Source organism: Mixophyes fleayi, chromosome 3 (genome assembly GCF_038048845.1).
Source record: "Mixophyes fleayi isolate aMixFle1 chromosome 3, aMixFle1.hap1, whole genome shotgun sequence".
NCBI classification, from domain to species: Eukaryota; Metazoa; Chordata; class Amphibia; order Anura; family Limnodynastidae; genus Mixophyes; species Mixophyes fleayi.
In genome coordinates this window covers 119334085-119352816 of record NC_134404.1, presented here as the reverse complement: position 1 = coordinate 119352816, position 18732 = coordinate 119334085, and the positions used below count along the sequence as shown (strand labels likewise).

The window sequence follows — 18732 nt, the reverse complement described above, 5'->3', positions numbered from 1 at the left end:
TCTTATTCTAAACTCTCCCTGTGGGTCCACTCTGTGCTTCTATGTTCTTCTCCTTGTGTTGCTGTTCTTCATATGAAGAAGAGTTTCCAGAGTTTGAAACCGATGCAGAGTGTATGCGCACTGGCCGGGGTGAAACATAGGTGGACCACACAGTATTTCCTGTAGTTACGGTGGCATGTAGGAGCCAAGTTGTGTTAGTGTGACCGGATGAGCTCACTTCACCACCCGGTCTGTAGGGGTAAAGAAGGAGGAAAGGAGGGACGTCCTTCCTGCAGAGTTTAGCTTGGTTTCCTTCTCACCATCAGTAACCGACTGTTACTGACCACTCCTACTGGTGGCACCTTGCCACCAGACACTCGCCTACTGCAAATGCCAACTGCACAATAGTTGTAGGAGAATTCATCTGTCACCACTGGGCTCCTTTGTGGCACCCAGAACCATGTACTTCTGGGGTATCTGGTATAGCTGCTGTAATGCCTCTTTGCTGTGGGCTGGCTGGTACCTCCTGACCGCTTACTATGGATCAGGACTGCTGGGTAGTGGGCAGAACGTTGACACAGGGGTGCAGGGTTTAACACATGACAGCCGGGGAATAGATTAGAGTGTAAGCTCTTATCTGTTGGTCACAGGATACAGCAGGTAATTGCTGCAGGCAGAATCTTCAAGCAGTGATGGTTTATTGCTCGAGAGTCCTGACAAGGACTTTTACACACCAGTTTATAGTACCTTTGATTATCCAGAAGTCAGATGGAAATCAATACATTACATGGTAAGGACAGAGCTCCTTTTATACACATTCTGACACACATGTTAGCAAGGGGTAATATCAACCCCTGATCCTATATGGCTCCGAAACGTCTGATATCACATAAGATAATTTAACAGCAGGATGTCATATTTCTCTAGACGTGGAGTTAACACAATTTTAACAAAATTTACATCAATTTCCTAAATTAATTGCTGGTTGCATTACTTATGTAGTTCGTCTATCTTGCATTTAACACAATTTAACTTTCACAAATTTGCTGTCTACATTGCTAGGAGATGCTGTCACTCTAACAAGACATGACAACAGGAAATGACCTCCTGCTGGGCCTTCAGGCTAAAGCAAGTGGTTGTAAATTCTGAAAGAAAAGGACTTACTTAGCATTTCCTACTTTCAGCAAAACAAACTTCCTCTAACCTAATAATATATTAGAAATCAATACTTTTCCTATAAAATATAAAACAAATCAGTACATTTGCAGTTATATAATTTGGCTCACTGCGCTAATAATTTAAATAAACAGTATTTATACAATAAGTTATGGGTGATTTCACTTCTGTTTCATCCAATCAGACAAGGATGCAGGTTGGAGCACTATACATTACTTATGATAGTTGGGATCAAATGAACTTTGTTGGCAAGTCATTAAAAGGGTTTCATTAAAATGATTTATTTTATAAAAGAGATTTCCTTTAAATTAATGTATACGCGTAGGATTAAACTGCTGAGGTCACCGTGTAGACGAAAGTTTCTCCTTTTGTTCAGAAAAGGCCACATATCAAATTCTATATTATGGCCCGATGGTTTGAGAGTGTTGAATTGGTAGATGCATTTGTTTTCATCTTTGACATGGTGGCAATATAATTGCTTCCTCCAGTCTTGTTTGATACCTAAAATGTCAGGCCACTAGAGTTATGTCCATATTTTTCTAAAAAGTGATTTAAGTATTCTAATACTTTTTATAATATTGCAAATATGTTCCATGATCCTGGTGTTTAGTATCCTTTTTGTTCTCCCTACATATTGGAGGCCACATGGACACTCCAACATGTAGATGACCCCTATGGTGTTACATTTTATTAGTTGTTTAATCTTGAACATGCTTTCTTTTGATTTTGAAGTGTAGGTGGTGATGAGTTCTGTTGATATTTGTTCAACATTCTTACAGCCTGCGCAATTGGTGCAGTAGTGGAATTCATTTGGTGTTCCAGTTGTTTTGCAGGGGTTAGCAACTGGTAATAAGCTGTTTGTTAGAGTCTTCTTCAAATTTTCCGCTTTTTAAAACTAGTTTTGGCTTTTCGGGAATGATCTGTTTCAAATCTTCATCTTGATGTCATAAATGCTATTGAACTTGGTGATGAACCTGGTTTCATTCTATCCAGCCTCAGTACTTTGTCAAATGCTTTAAGTACTGTGTTTCTGTCATAATTTCTTTCTAAGAATCTTTCCATTTAATCATCATCATCATCTATTTATATAGCGCCACTAATTCCTCAGCACTAAAAAGAGAACTCACTCACATCAGTCCTTGCCCCATTAGAGCTTACAGTCTAAATTCCCTAACATACACACACACACACACACACATACAGAGCGAGAAAAACTAAGCTCAATTTAATATCAGCCAATTAACCTACCAGTATGTTTTTGAAGTGTGGGAGGAAACTGGAGCACCCGGAGGAAACCCACGTAAACACAGGGAGAAGATACAAACTCCACACAGATAAGTCCATGGTCAGGACTCAAACTCATGACCGCAGTGCTATGAGGCAGAAGTGCTAAGCACTAAGCCACTCTGCTGCACATGTTTTTTTTAATGTTTTATGCACATGTTTTTTTTAATGTTTTAGGCCTGAGCAATTTCTTCTGATTCTCTGGAAGTGACCGTTAGGTATATTTCTGATCAAATGTGGGTGGTGATTATTATTTGTTGGTAGATAATTGTGACAATCAACTGGTTTGACATGTGTACATGTTATTAGATTTCCTTCTTCCAAATATTTCTAGATCAAGAAATTTAACCTTCTGAGTGCTTGTGCTTGCTGTAAACTACAGGTTAATTTCATTACTGTTTATATAGCAAATTAAGTTGTCTAATGCTTGTTGACTTCCCCTCCAAATGAAAAATATATTATCTATGAACCTATGCCAGCATAGGAGCTGGCCTAAGTAATTTTCATTGGACTAGTAGTTCCTATTGTGAAGTGAAAAGATTTCCATAACTTGGCGTGAATCATGTCCCCATGGCGGTGTTCCTTTCATGGCAGAAGAATGCTCCTTCTTGCCAAAAATAATAATGTGTGAGTATGAACTCAATGTTGTCCATGATGAATTGAATTTGTTCATTCTTGATATCTGTATTTCTACACAACATCTGATAGGTATGGCTACATATCAACATGGTTAATGCATGTATACAATGAATTGACGTCGCAGGTACATAGAATGTATGTTTCTACCCATTTTATATTTTGGAGCATGTGCTTGTGTCTATTTTGGTAGCTTTTCTGTGATGTAACAACCTTCTGCAGAAACGTAATATAGTGAGAAAGATTGGCAGCTTATAAATGTATCCCAGATATTATTATACGTCCCAAGGGATTGGTTAGACTTTTATGTATCATAGGGAAGTGGTAAAAGACTGGTATTCTGGGTTCCTTAATGTATAAGAATTCAAATTCATTTTATGTAAGGATTCCTAGATTCAATTGTTCTTCTAAATGTTCCAAAAGTCTTCTGTTGTAGTCAGTGGTTGGATCTGTTTTTAATTTCTTGTATGTTGTCTCATCATCCAGGACATGAGATGCCTCTTATAGTTATCTTCCTTGTCTAGAATCATTAATCTTCCTCCCTTTTCTGCTGGTTTAATTACCACATTTGTGTTATTTTTCAATTATTTTATTACATAATTTTTTTGGGGAGAGATTATACATTTTCGGTTTGCCTAGAATCCGTTCTACATTGCCTTCTACTAATTTTTGAAATGTCTCAATAAAAGGTCAATTCATAAAGGTGGGGTTGAAACTTGACTTGGGATTAAGGTCTGTGTGAATTAAATATTCTGTATTTTGTGTTGCTAAGGTTTTGGATGGGGACTTGATGAAATATTTCTTCAAACATAATTCTTGTGTATATTTATGAAGATCAATATATGTTTTGAATGCATTTAATCTGCAGTGTGGGGAAAATTAAAACCTTTTTTTAAGTACTTTTATCTGTTCCTCTGTTAGTGTCATTTCACTCACATTGAATGCCCCTTCTGGTTTTATAGGATAGTTTGTCTTTCTTCATTGTTTTCCTCCTATGGTTCCTCTCTTTGTAGGGATCGTTCTCTTTTTCTTTTTACGCTTGGTGTTTTTTCTTTCTTGTTCAGGGGCTAGAGCATCTGTTCTAAAAAATCCTCCCCATAATTTTCTGTGTCTGTTTTGCATTGTTAGTGTGATTTTCTTTTCATATTTTTTCTTGATATATTTTCCTGATTAGATCTCTTGTTTTTTTGTTCTACTCCCGTGCTTTTAAAACTCCCCTCTTATAGGCAGATTTCATCATATCTTTTTCTTTTTTTGTTGTATAGCTGAAATTTCTGATGTTGTTAGCTTTGTAGTGACTTGATTTGATTTGTGGAATTTATTTTATTAAGGGTTCTTAATATTTTTCCTTTTCTCTTGTAGTATCTGTCTGTTCTGAGTAACATGCATAATTTAAATTGTACTCTCCTTTCTTTTATTGGTTGTTTTTTTTCCAGTTTCTGTAATCTGAATTATAATAATTTATGTATTTCTTCTAGTCTACCTATCTTGTTTTTTGTCATGATTGGAAGTTGTTCATATTCTTTCATGTGTTGTAGGGGTTCAAATTTTTTTTTCTAATTCATTAATATTATTGCTGATAATATTCCAGGAGTTCTTCCTATCTTTTACAATCAATTTCATTACATCCAATGAGGATCTATCCAAGATTATATTCCATTCTTTTATAAATATTTTATTACCTTGGACTTTTATATATTCGGAGAATATTTTAGCCTCAAAGTATTATTTCAGAGTTATCATCTCCCAGTACTGTTTTATCTCTGCAATTAATAGTTTCTCTAGTCTCATGAATTGAGTGTGAAAATTATGTTCTCCCATTTTTATTTATTTTTTTATTTGGAAGTCAACATATATAATACCTACAAAAACAATACATGTTATTAATTAATAGAAGGCATTGACAATAAGAGAGAATAAACATTGAAGAAAGCTCAGATTTGTTGTAAGCAGGTAGGCATTTAGGACAACAGGGAATTCTTTGTTAGATAAACCCTGAAATACTTGATCTTTTTATGTTGCCAAAGGAAGTTATAATGAGCTTTGAGATTTTGAACATCAAGTTGAGACAAATTAAGGTCCAGTATTTCAGATTTATCTGTATTTATTTTATAGTTTGATAGAGAACTATAGTTAAATATTTCTTTAAAGAGGTTAGGTAGGGATATTTGTGGTTTAGTTATTGTTAATATAACATCATTAGCGTATAGAGTGATCTTATCATCTCTTGAGTTTGTCGGAATACCTGTGATGTCAGGGTTATTTCTATTTTTTGCCGCATAATAAGAGCGAAAAGTAACGTGGATAGAGGGCATCCCTGGCGAGTTCCGTTGTTTATGTTAAAGGGGGGGGGATGTGTGTCCACTAGCTAATACTGCTGCTATAGGATTTTGATATAGGGCTGATATCCCTCTACAAAAAGCCCCTTGGATCCCCATTGTCAACAGGGTATGAAATGCCAAGCAACTCTATCAAACGCCTTTTCGGCATCTAAAGTGACCACTAGAGCAGGAAGAGATGTACTGTTAATTACATGAATCAAGTTGATTATCTCTCTGGTATTTCCAGAAACCTGCTTTCCCAGTACAAAACCAACCTGATCTGAGAGGACAAGAGAGGGGAGGACAGTACCCAATCTATTTGCTTGTCTCCCATTTTTATTTCATCTGGGTCTTCTGAAACTTTAAAGAGGTCTTCTAATTTTTGGTTTATTAGTTCATGTTTTAAAAAGGTTGAGGACATAATTAATGTCTTGTGTTTCAAAGAGCTTGTGAAATAATTCTGCACTGCTTTGGTATGCTCCCTGCTGCTGTTTATCATAGGAGGTTTAGGAATAATTGAAGGTGCATAAGACACTGTGTATTGCACTTATATAAACTTTTACATATGTATGATAGGGTCAGGAACATGTAAATCGAATACATCCTTTCATTTGTCCTATGTCTCACATATGTTCTCTTCGAACCAAACACCTCAAACTAAGATTCATCCTTCCATAATACTCTTTACCAGTCAACCACTGTCTAATGTCTGTGTTCTTTTGTCCATTTTTTTTTCTCAATTTTCCAATTTCAAATACAGCTTTTTCTTGGTAACTCTGCCTATAGTGCCAGCATCCCAGAGTCATCTTTATACTGTTGCAGACTTGGCATGTACTATTTAAGTAAGCCGCCAACTCAGGAGCTCTAATGAGTCTATTTCTCAAACTGCAGTCTCTGATGTACTGATCCTCTTGTAAATCTGGCCCTTCTGTTTCTCTTTCTATCCTGGTTAGATTGGTCTTTTCTCTTAAAACAATAGTGAACCTTTGTATGAAATTTTCAGTTTCTTGGCAATCTGATTCATGAAATAGCCTTAGTTTGTCAAAACAACAATAGACTGACGTGTTTCTTGATTAAGTTGTTTTTAAACCCAGAATTGAATACTGAAGTAATGGCTGCTGAAAATGGAGCTTTGCAGTATTAGTTGAATACTAAATGCATGGGGTGCATGGCTATAATTAAATTTCTGCTGGCTCCTGGATGGACTTGGGAGGGCGTGCTCTTGGCCCCGTTTCTCCTATCTCCGTGCTACTGGTTGCTGCTCATAAGCTTTTACTACAGTGAGTTAAGTACAGGGGGCAACCAAATACCTGTGAGTGTATCCAACTCTACGGGAAAGGCAGCTGCTATAGGTGAAGACCTCTCCCGTTAGATCTAAAAGCTAATGACATTTACTAAATAGTTGTAACATTGTAAAGTATTGGATGCAATGAAAGGGAGATATCAACACTATGCAGTTTAATTATTTTTTTAATTGAATCAGAAAAAGCAAATGGAACAATGACAAAGTTACAAAAGCTCATTAAGATAGTTCGCTGCAGACTTTGGCCAAAAACAATGAAAATTGGCACAGTTGTGAAGGAATCATAAGAAAATAGACTGGAATTGAATGTTAATGTTATAAATATTTATAAATAGTAATACAGCTCAAAACTACATTTATTTGCTTATTTTTTACAATTTTTAATTAATTGATTTTTTGGGCAAAACAGGTAGCAAAGCGAAACACGAACACATTTTATTGTGGTAAATTGAAAATGGTACTTTAGTAGGCAAGGAAATAACACTTTTAAATGTTTAACCACAAAAAAGTGGTCTAGGTAGTTTTTAAAATCCCAACACAAAATCACTAGATACAGTCCCCATTTTAACTTATTGGCCTCACCTCCGTCTTCAACCTCCTAATGAGAAAAGTTATACTAACAATGTCCAGGGCCTGATTATACAATAGACTGACTAGGTGGCAGCACAGGGTGTGAGGCTTTTGGGGGCGGTGCAAAATTTTCAGGGGTGCAAAATTGTGACAGCCGGAGGTCTAAACTAAAATTTATTTCAAAATATAAGCGAAAGGTTGTTCTACAAAGTCAAACAAAAAAAATGAGAGCAAAATGTATTAATTATGACATATTCCCATTTAAGGCTGAAGATGATGAGGATAAGCCAGTAGGAGAGACAACAGTGGCAACAGGTGCAGGCGTGACAGCCAGCTCCCAACCCCCTTCCAATCTTCAGGGCTCATTCATTCCTATGTTCTGATCTGCAATAGAGTTCTGATTTTAGTCAAAGCAAAAAGAGTGGCAAAGATTGCTGTGACCCTTTTTAAAAGCCAAATGGAGCTAAATATTGAAAACAAGAGAACATAAACATAGTAGGGGAGGTGATGGAAGCTGGATATTAAATTAAGGACGAGTTCCATGTTCCCTGCCTCATATTAACCTGGCATAGAAGGCGAGGGAGCAAACAACAGATGGCTGGGAGCTTATTGAGCACAGAAATCCTTTAGTGGGCCGGAAAAATTTATGAGCATCTTTTTAATTTTTATTAATATTTAAACTTTTGTCATCTTTTAGAAGTATTTAGCCATAATTATATCTCAAGTAGGTGACCCTTATCCCAGATTCACCAAAATTTTATTTACTTCCCTTTCTGGTTCACGGTACCTCAAAATATCCCAATAAACTGATTTCACACATTTCTTCAGTAGCTACTTGTCTAATCACCTCCAAGTCTCCCAAAGCTCCTGAGCCCTCCTCTCTATTCGGTAAAATATGGTCTGTTCACACAATGGAGTTTAGGACTAGCATACTAACAAACACTAGCAAACCATTTACTACAACTTGGGATCCATGGTTGGAATATTTTAATGCTTCCATCCCGCAATAAAAAAATTTAAGCAAACATATCATTCCTCTGTTATCATTGGCTCCCCTATTTTCTTCCACTAGTATATGATTCTTTTTTACACTGGTGAATTCTCTTATGACAAATCCCTCCAGCTCCCAGCTTACCTTTCCCCTTTCCTTCTATCCCCTTCCCCACATCTTACTTTACAATTTGTAATAATTATGTAAAATCCTCAGCAGATCTATTGTAAGTTTTGCTTTGGCCTTCTTGAGTTATGGTTATCTGTTATGTTACCTAAAATACTTATTTATGACCTTTGATTTGAGGATGTTTGAGAACTCCAGTTAAAGCCATGTTGACCTTCTTTTGAGAGTACTACTATTGTACAGCAGCTGTCAGGAGACCCTGGGTTTAATCAGATAAGCTTTTAAAGGTTTGCACTATTTGGAACAAGGCCATCTACACAGAGTTAGTATTTTCATTTTTGTTTTCATACATACTTGACCATTGGGTACCCCTTCTTTTTTATTCACGGATCTATATTTCACCTGGAGAAGTAAGTTTTAGGTCGGCTGCCACCCCATTTTATTAAAAATAAGCGAGAATTTAGTGGCTATATATGAGTTATTTAGAACTTCATGCTTCACATTTGTAAACATTCTTAAGTAATTTATATTAATCAACTAGCTGAAGTACCCGGCGTTGCCCGGATTTAAATCTTCAAGTTATTAAGTTATCAATGAGTTGGCTTTAACGGTCAACATTTTAAAAATAACTAGCAGCTTAGCAGCTCTTCCAACACACCCATGAAGTGGCTGCCCAGTGTCGTTTTGGTTTTTGAGGTGTTGCCTTAGCCCTAATCCGCAGCTTTCCTTTATGTTCAGTTTTATAACCACTTTTACATTGCGAGATGGGTTTAAAGTTTTCCTTCTGTAATCAATGTTGCTATTTCAAATCCATCCAGTGGAAGGCCCAGAACAAGCTGCCCGGGTTTTGCCTTGCGTACACCAACGGGAGGTTCGCCGAAGACATTGAAGCCCCTAAAACCTGTCCAGGATTCAACTGGACCACCTCGCGTTAGTTTCTTCCCAATCGGAGCAGAGGTGTCCAAATGCATGACCGGACAACAGACCAACGATTTTTATATATGATCAGCGGCGCACGGAGGACGACCCAAAAAAAACCAAAAAAAAAAACAGAGAGAGCGCATGCGCAGCAGCTCCGTTTCGCCAGCGCTGTCCTATACAGCAGCCGCGGCGCTGTCTAAGAAGCGTCTGCGGCGGTGCTGTATACAATACAGCACCGCCGTGGACCCTTCTTTGACAGCGCCGCGGCTGCTGTATAGGACAGTGGCCACTTAGTTAATGCAGCGGGGGGTTTCTAGAGACTCAGAAACCCCCCCTGCGTGCGCCACTGATGATACACATAAGTGCCCACATCATGACATTGTATTATTCAGCGGGATCAGATTTGGATGGTACAGCTGGTGATGACATTACAGGAACATGTGCAGCATGATCTCTATCTTCATACTTTGGAAGTGGATCTGATGAATAATGAGCATTGTAACTAGCCTCACAGGATGGAAGAGTGTTGTCTAGCCAGGTATGAAGTGTGCTACAAAAAAAAGGCACAGATATAAATTTCATACTATATCATATTTAGCCTTCCAACTGATATTTTCAATATACTTACTGCCTTCACAGTGTAAGCAGCAGAATTGTAACATGAAAATGCAGTTGTCACGGAATTTAGCTGCGATGGCCGCTAACCGGTATTAGCGCAACTGAACAGGAAGGCGCAGAATCTACCGTACCCCCAGTATTTACCAGGGACCCCTGCAAGGGAGTTTTGGGCTTAGCTGCAGAGGTTACGCAGGTCGCGGTTCTCCAAGACAGTCACCAGTGTAGCAACAGTAGTAGGCGTAGTCGGACGGTCCAGGTCAGAGTCAGCCGAGCAGAGCAGTACACAGGGAGGATCCAGAGAGTAGTCAGGTCAAGCCAATAATTGAACCAGCCGAGCACAAGGTACCAAATCGTAACACATGAGAGTAGTAGAGAACAAGCAGAGTCAGAACTGAAGTATGCAGTTAACAGAAGTAACAGGACACACTGGAGCAGGCAGTGAACCAAAACTCTGGAATCCTAATAGTTCCAGAGGATCCTATATAAACAATAAAGTGCACCCTGATTGGGTGAATGAGATTCGGCGGTCAGTGTGAGGTGAACGGGGAATGCGCCCCATTGCCTAGCAACAGGACACGAGTCTGTTGAACATACGCGCACACAGCGTACATAACAAAACAAGGGAGCATGGCTGTCGGGAGCTCACAGACGCCCGTCTCCTGCACCTAATGTCAGTGCGGAGTCAGCGCCTGACAGCAATCTCTCCATTTACTATGGACTATAGACAAAACTAAAATGTCTCAATGAGTCAAAACATCCATTCATTTTGCTTGGTTATAACTGCACTTAACGTGCTCTTACACCTGTTTTATCCATCACCCTGGTATAAGCAAAGCAATAGTGCACAACAGATATGTATAGTGGTGCTATATATTCTTGGATATTTAGCAATAGTTAGCAACTAAGGGCCTGATTCATTAAGGAAAGTAAAGAAAATAATATTGCACCTTGGTAAAACCATGGCCAAGGCATTAACATCATTTGAGTTATTTAAACTATTGTGGAGCTGATGAATCAACACTGCTCTCATATTTGGCTTGCTTGCCTGAGAAGGGACCTGCTGTCTATTTCTTAAAGCTGACTGGGATCCGTGCACAGTATCATCATAGTGCACGGTGTCATGGTGTGCAGTGTCTTCATAGGGCACTGTAGTCTGTCTGACACACAGCAAAGGAGAACCACAATAGATCGGAATTAATGAAGAAACAGTTCTAAGAGATGGGTAACGGTAACATCATTATTACCAGCTATTACACGGCTATAACAAACTCTCTGTGTGAAGATAACACTGTATGGGAATTTCCACTGGAGATAATCTGGATTTCTAATCATCACAACAAGATAAATCTTTGTCAGCTTTATATCTACTTGAAAGTTTGCAGGATCTCTTCTGTACAAAAATCTTATTAGCGATACCCTCGCTTGGTTTATTTATACAGAGGTGGGAGCTTCTTTAGCCCGGCTGTAAGTCAATCAAGTATTGAATTATTCCATCTAACGGATAAGTGTGGACTTTATTTGTACTATATTGCAACAAAGATGATTTGGAGCTTTGATAATTTGTTTATTATGTCCATGTCATCTTAGCATTGTGAATGTATTAACACGTATAATTGATATAACGACCAAGTTAGGTATGCAATGTTGTTGAAATTTCTTTTTGAAGACAATTGTGATTTCAACAGCAGCTGCTTTAGAATATATTACCAGTGTACACTGATAAAAAATGTATCACATTTTAGTGCTTTCGTAATTCTTATAAGTGTTTCAGTGTTATATTTGTTTTATAAAGTGTTATTATTAAATATCTGATTTCTGGAAAGCTGACTTAGAGTGCATATATAGTGTTAAGGGTGTATTCTTTAAAAAAGATAATCTTTATCTTTATTCAATATAGAAGCAGAAGCTGGTTTATTCATGGCAAAACCATGTTGCATTGAAGGGGGAGGTAAATTTAAAATGTGTGGACAGATTTATAGTTGGAGTAGAGCATGTACTAGATCAACTTTAATTTTCAGTGTAAAAATAAAGCTATCAAGTGAAAAAGCAGTCAGTATATTCCTTATGTGCAAAATAATAAACTAATTTGCACCTCTTGCATTGTAACATGGTTTATCCAGAAGCAAACTTACTCCTTTTTTGCTTAATGAACCAGGCCCTATGTGCTAATGAGACAGTGCTTTTTTTTTTTTAAACAAAATTACATGAGTAGGATTTGATTTGTTAGATATTTATAAAATACATTCACATGTTCAAACTATTGTATCAATCAGTCAAATATAAATGGCACAAGACCCTCCGCGGCAGTGGATGAGGTCACTGAAATGCTCTGCAGAAGAGTCAGCCGTTACAACAGAGTACTATGGTCATATGGTTGTTACCATGGTAATTACTCCTGTGCATTTTCTCAGAAGGATTACCATAGTACTTTGTAATAAGTGAGAAAGGGAATAAAGTTTCTACTTTCTGTCAAAACTACATTTACCACAAACCAAGAGAAGTGACTGAGAATAAATTAAATGGCTTCTATTTGTTCCATACTATGCAACATCAGTTCTTTTATCCACACAGTTATTAGATATTAACGTCTTGTCTGTTAATAAGTAGGGTACTTATGATATATTTATATATCAATTGTTATCTCATATATCTACTATCTACATTGTTATCTTCAAATTATAGATATTGCATCACAAATATTGACTGAGAGGTCCAGCAGGGACTGTAATCCTACCAATGAAGCAGTGCTGGGGTGTGGATTTATAAGATAGATTGGGCTTTCAATATGTTGCTAAGGGGTTCAGAAATCTGTAGTTGTGCTCTTGAAAGTGACATTTGACTCGTCCCACTTTATAACAAACATGCTGTAATATGAGGGTGGATCTTCATCTAACATGGAGTCATCCCTGCTGTCCTGACCAGCTGCAGGTGAGAAGGGGTCAGCAAAGTACGACGGTGGGGACAGTGCTGATGCTAACATGTCAGGCGCCCCTGTGCAAAAAATAAATTTGCGCCCTCCTCTTTTATAAATTATTTGTTCATTCAAAAATGCTTTTCTTCTTTTAATACATATCATGTTATAAACTTTCATAAAGAGAGTAATACAAATAAATACATTAAACAGTGAACAATTATTGTTATATGAATAATATAAATGATGAATATGTATTCTTTTTAATAAAATTTTACGTTTTTGGCAAATTAATTCATCATCATTATAAAGTGCCCTCCTTCATCATACTGTGCCCTCCAACATCATCCCTCTGTGCCCTCCTTAATTATTCATCACACTGTTTCCCACCCCACTTCATCATCACACTGTTTCCCACCTTCATCATCACAGCATCACCCCCTTCATTATCATAGCTTCAACCCCTTTATCATCAAATTTTCCCTTTATTTATCATCACAGTTCCACTCCTTCATCATCACAGTTTCCATCCCTTCATCATCATAGCTTCATCCCCTTCATCATCACAGTTCCCCCTTCATGATTACAGTCTCCTCCTCTTCATCATTACAGGTCCCCCCCTTTATCATCACAGCTTCACCCCCTTCCTCATCACTGCCCCCCTCCTTCATTATCACAGCTTCACCCCCTTTATCTTCAGTTTCCCCCTTGCATTATCTCAGTTCATCCCCCCTTCATCATCACAGTTTTACCCCCCTTTATCATCCCAATTCCACCCCTTCTTCATTATTACAGTTTACCCCCTCCCTTCATCACAGCTTCACCCCCTTTATCATCAGTTTCCCCCCTCATTATCTCAGTTTAACCCCCCCTTCATCATCACAGTTTCACCCCCCAGTATCATCACAGTTTCACCCCCTGCATTATTGCACTGTCCCCTCCGTTTTGACCTTCTCCTCTTACTCTTGTCTTCTTATCGTCTGTGCAGCTCCCTGTGCGGCTCCTCACTGACAGTGTTGGGACATGATGACATCACGCCCGACACGGTCAGTGAGCAGGGAGCCGGGGCAAAGAGAATAGCGCCGGAGGCAGTGATTTTTTACATTTTATTTAAAGCTGGGCTGGGGGACAGCAGGAAAATGATTCAAGGAAAGTGCCTCTCCGACATGGCGCACCACTCGCCGCCTTGCTTACCCCACTTACCATGTTCCACTGGTCCTGGGTGGGGGTGGTGGAAAGATTATAATCTCATCACCTAAAAAAAGAGACAAATTGGTCTTTTATTCCTGGTATTCACATTAGAGATGACTGTATAGTACCATGCAATCCAAATACAATAACAAAGAGCGTTGTACAAATGAATACAATATTCCACTTCTTATATTTTATTTGGAAACCTGTATTTATGAAATGTAAATAAATCATGTGTTCAGTTTTGATTTATCTATTGTGGCAATGGGAGTGGTTTTCCACAGGCCTCTCAGAGTGGAATTAGCTATGGAGCTAACATTCTGCAGGTAAAAGGCTGCAAACCAAGTTATATACAGGTGTAGCACTGTGCTTAAGTTCATTGATGTACAGGTCTGAGACATGTGATAAAGTAAATGTAAAATCTGATTTACTTACATGCTTTAAAGTGTTTGTTTCCACAGCTACCAGCAAAGCTGATAAGTGTGTCTGTACTGAAAAGGCATTACAGAACACATGAGGAGCCATCCTTTAAAGACAAGGTGGGAGTGTCGCCTGTCAGTCACCCAAGCATGTGGGAGGAGACCTGTGTATTTAATCTTGAGTTGTGCTCCTGTTAGAGGTGACTGATGCTGAACTAGTTGGCCAGTCAGTAGAGAGCTGTACTGTGTATAGTAAGCATTAGGGTCACCAGGAGGTGCAAGCAAAAGGTATTGCTTACTGGTGTCATTCTGACAGAAGTATTGCCATTTATTGTGATGCAAACAATAAATATATTTGATTTACAACAAGAAGTTCTTTGTGTTGCTGATATCTGCTGGGTGGTCTTGCAACAGAAGGTGTCAAAAGTGCCACAAGAAGGGTGCGGTCTGTTACACTATATAGGCTAGTTGCTCATCTATTTCATTACAGATATACTATCACATTGCTCTTTGTCCAATGGTTTCATTCTACGCCATTATATTTACATTTTTATCAAATGCTATTGAAGTCAACAACAAAATAATAATAGAAAAAACAGACCCTTGTCAGTGTTTATTGGGTACATGCTGACTACCCTGTGTTTTTACAGGCAAAAGCAACAAATACACTTCAAAAATTTACCATGCCATGAGCAAAAAGAGACCTTAACTCATTGGCCCAACCTGCATTCATGGGTAATGTTGGGGGGGGGGGCTCGCTCTTAATGAAATGTGGGATGAGGTGGATGGGCTATTAATTTAATGGTGAGGGTGGGGACAAATCATTTGATAATGGCCTGGAAATATTAATTTATTGGTAGGGTGAAGCGGGGGGCAATTAGATGGAGGTGGCTACTTAATTTAATAGTTGCATCATGGTGGTGCTCATTGATTTAAAATTATCCTGAACTGTCAGAGAATTACAAAAAAAGTAATAAGAATAAAGAAAGTTGTAAAACTACAAATCCTTTTAACAATGGTTGAGCGGATCGCTTTGAATCCTGTAAATATAGTACCATTGTCCTAGTGCACATTATAAGGATATTTGAAGTGATGGCTTCCAGTGACTTGGCCATTTGTATGGTTCCTGAATTCTAGTGCAGCATCCAGTATCTTTTATAATTTTGCACCAGGAACACCCTGTTATACTAAAATTCCACTAGTCTGCATTGCAGTTGACTAATTTTCATATACATTAACTGAACTGTAGTTTAATTATACACAATCAGCTTGCAACAAAGACAGTTAAATCCTGCAGATGAGAAAGCTGTACAATATATTACAAAATAACATTGTTAAATACACACCCTCCATAACAAAACGTGGCGTATATGCCTGTAGCTGTGATTCTGCATCAGTAACAAATCCGTTACTGACTTGGTTACTGCACGTCCTCTTCACATAAGCCGCTACAAAGGAACATAATCCAAGCAGAATGATCACAGCAGCAATTGTTTGCAGGGAACTACAGCTGTTGTCATTTGTGTCCCTCCCTGAGGATATCGGAATACTTCCAGGTACCTAGACGCCTACAATACAAAGAATTACTCCACAAATGAGGAGAAGAAAGCCAAATAATGAAAATTGGGTACACTGCTGGCTATAGCCACAGGGCAAGGATCTGTCTGGATCTGTTTGATCTCTTTATTTTCGTCTGGCCTCCAGCCCGGATCTAAATCTCGCTAGCAAGGTACAGCCCAGTCCAATTACAGCCACTGTAGGCCCAAATACTTTCCAAGTCATGCTGCAGACGGTGATGTTGGCTGATTTGCAGAACTGGAAAGCATAGATGGATATGAGGGACCCAGCACATAAGGCCATCGCTCCAAACACATAGAGGCAAAATATGACCCTGCTCATTCAAACAGGATTGCACGATCCATACAGTAAGCAGCAAGAAGGCTCCATTCAGATTAGCTAATCTCCTGCTTCACACATACTGATATGCTGTGATAGTTACATGTATACTTTCTGTGAGGTGGCATTGGTATTGTGACATCATGTGAGGTAATCTGTAGGTCATGTGACAAACCTAGCAGTAAGCTGAAAATATTACATAGGTATTAACAGCAATATAGACAAATTGAGAGATTTCTAAATACCTTACAACAGATTTTGAATAGGTCTTCTGTGTCCATGGAAGCTAAATAATATATTTATTTTATAATATATAAGAATATATGAAGTAGGCATATGTGTTAATATAAACAATTTAAACACTTACTAAATGGCCATGTTATCTAGCTCCACCTACAAGTAAACATTTAGTTTTAGGGGGAATATCATGCATTAAAAATAAAATCCAAAATTTTACTTACCTGTACACCATTGGGTCCATCCATGCTTCTAAAGCCATGCAGGAGACTCTCTCTCCTGTTCAAGTAGGCCTTGTTTAGGTTGTCAAAAATTAGGGTAAAAAAATAATTAAATGCAATAAATAATTTATTTTTACTGATAGCCGTACACAGGGCCGCCGAGAGGGGGGGGGGGGGCGGGTACTAATTACCCGGGCCCGGGCATGTCAGGTGGCCCGGGCCCTCGCGCCGACTATGATTTTTTTTTTTTTTTTTCAAAAACTAATTTTTTTTCTTATTTTTTTTCGGTGGGGTGGGGGGGGGGGGGGCGGCACTCGGTCGTTGGTGGGGGGAGCTGGGTAGTTAAAAAAACAAACAAACATACTCACGTGATTGCGGCGCCGGCGTCCCTCCTCTATGCTGCTCTGTGCTCCATTGCTCCAGGCTGACTGAATGCTGGGTGTGATTTCATCATGCCATGCCCAGCATTCAGTCAGTCTGGAGCAATGGAGCACAGAGCAGCAGAGAAGACAAGAAAGAAGAGAGAAGTAAAGGTAAGTGAAGGGAGGAAAACGGGGGGGGGGGAGCATGACACAGAGGGGTTAAAGAAAGGAGGGACAATAGCAGGATGACACAGAGGGGTTAAAGAAAGGAGTGACAATAGCAGCATGACACAGAGGGGTTAAAGAAAGAAGGGACAATAGCAGCATGACACAGGGGTTAAAGAAAAGAGGGATAATAGCAGCATGACACAGGGGTTAAAGAAAGGATGGACAATAGCAGCATGACACAGAGGGGTTAAAGAAAGGAGGGACAATAGCAGCATGACACAGAGGGGTTAAAGAAAGGATGGACAATAGCAGCATGACACAGAGGGGTTAAAGAAAGGAGGGACAATAGCAGCATGACACAGAGGGGTTAAAGAAAGAAGGGACAATAGCAGCATGACACAGGGGTTAAAGAAAAGAGGGACAATAGCAGCATGACACAGAGGGGTTAAAGAAAAGAGGGACAATAGCAGCATGACACAGAGGGGTTAAAGAAAGGAGGGACAATAGCAGCATGGCACAGGGGGTTAAAGAAAGGGGCAAAGGCAGCATGGAGGGTGCAGTGTGATCATAAGGGGACATAGCGTGGTGATGATAAAGGGGCACAGTAATGTGTGTGTGATGGCACAGAGCTTTTGGCAATGTAGTGTGTGTGAGGTAGATGGTGGCTAATTAATGGCTGCTATTTTGTTTGCGGGGTAATGGGAATACTATTTTAATGTTGGGGCTGGAGGAAGGCCTAATTATTAATCATGGATGTTATTGATTTAACGGTGGGGCTGGCTGTAATTTTCTAAATGTAGCCATTTTTTTTCCAAATAGGTCCTCCAACATTCCAGGATCCGGACAAGCCGCAACTAAAGAAACCAGCAGCCACATGTGGTAAAAGTGAGAAGAACAGGTAGGACAGAGCAGCATAGTGTGTGAAATGTTGTGATTCTAGTAGGGACAATGCCAACGTTTGGCGAGCCCAGTGGGCGCAGGCCAAGACTGAACTGTTTCTGTACACACTGCATTCTTTCTATACTACACAAGGGTGCTAGATGTCCTGAAAGTCAGGAGTGCTTGGACAAATGTCACGCTCCGGGGAATTCAGGACCTAGTGATTTTATTGTGATAGCCACGCCCCAAAGGCGCATTGCCACGCCCCCAATTGTGTGATCATACACATGTAAAATTTTGCGCAATTTTTTTTTGCTTACTCAACTATCAGGGCCCCATGAATTTGTTGTACCGGGGCCCTGAATTCCTCTTGGCAGCCCTGACCGTACATAGAACATGCAACAAAATTACAATAATCAGAATAATATAAATATACGCCTGAATTCAACAAGGAGCGGATGTGAAGATACATGCAGTAATAAATATAGGTGTCGTTCTGCTCTGCTCTACTAGACAGGACACT

At 39.0% G+C, this 18732-nt stretch overlaps 1 long non-coding RNA gene across 1 annotated transcript in view; it reads left to right on the top strand.

The window, feature by feature from the left end:
• LOC142143965 (uncharacterized) overlaps positions 1-18246 on the top strand; it is a 251791-nt gene extending 233545 nt beyond the window's left edge. The window contains exon 3 of the long non-coding RNA XR_012689619.1: positions 18150-18246. This is a non-coding gene — a long non-coding RNA (uncharacterized LOC142143965). The remainder of the gene's footprint in view (positions 1-18149) is intronic.
• Positions 18247-18732: the final 486 nt, after the last annotated feature.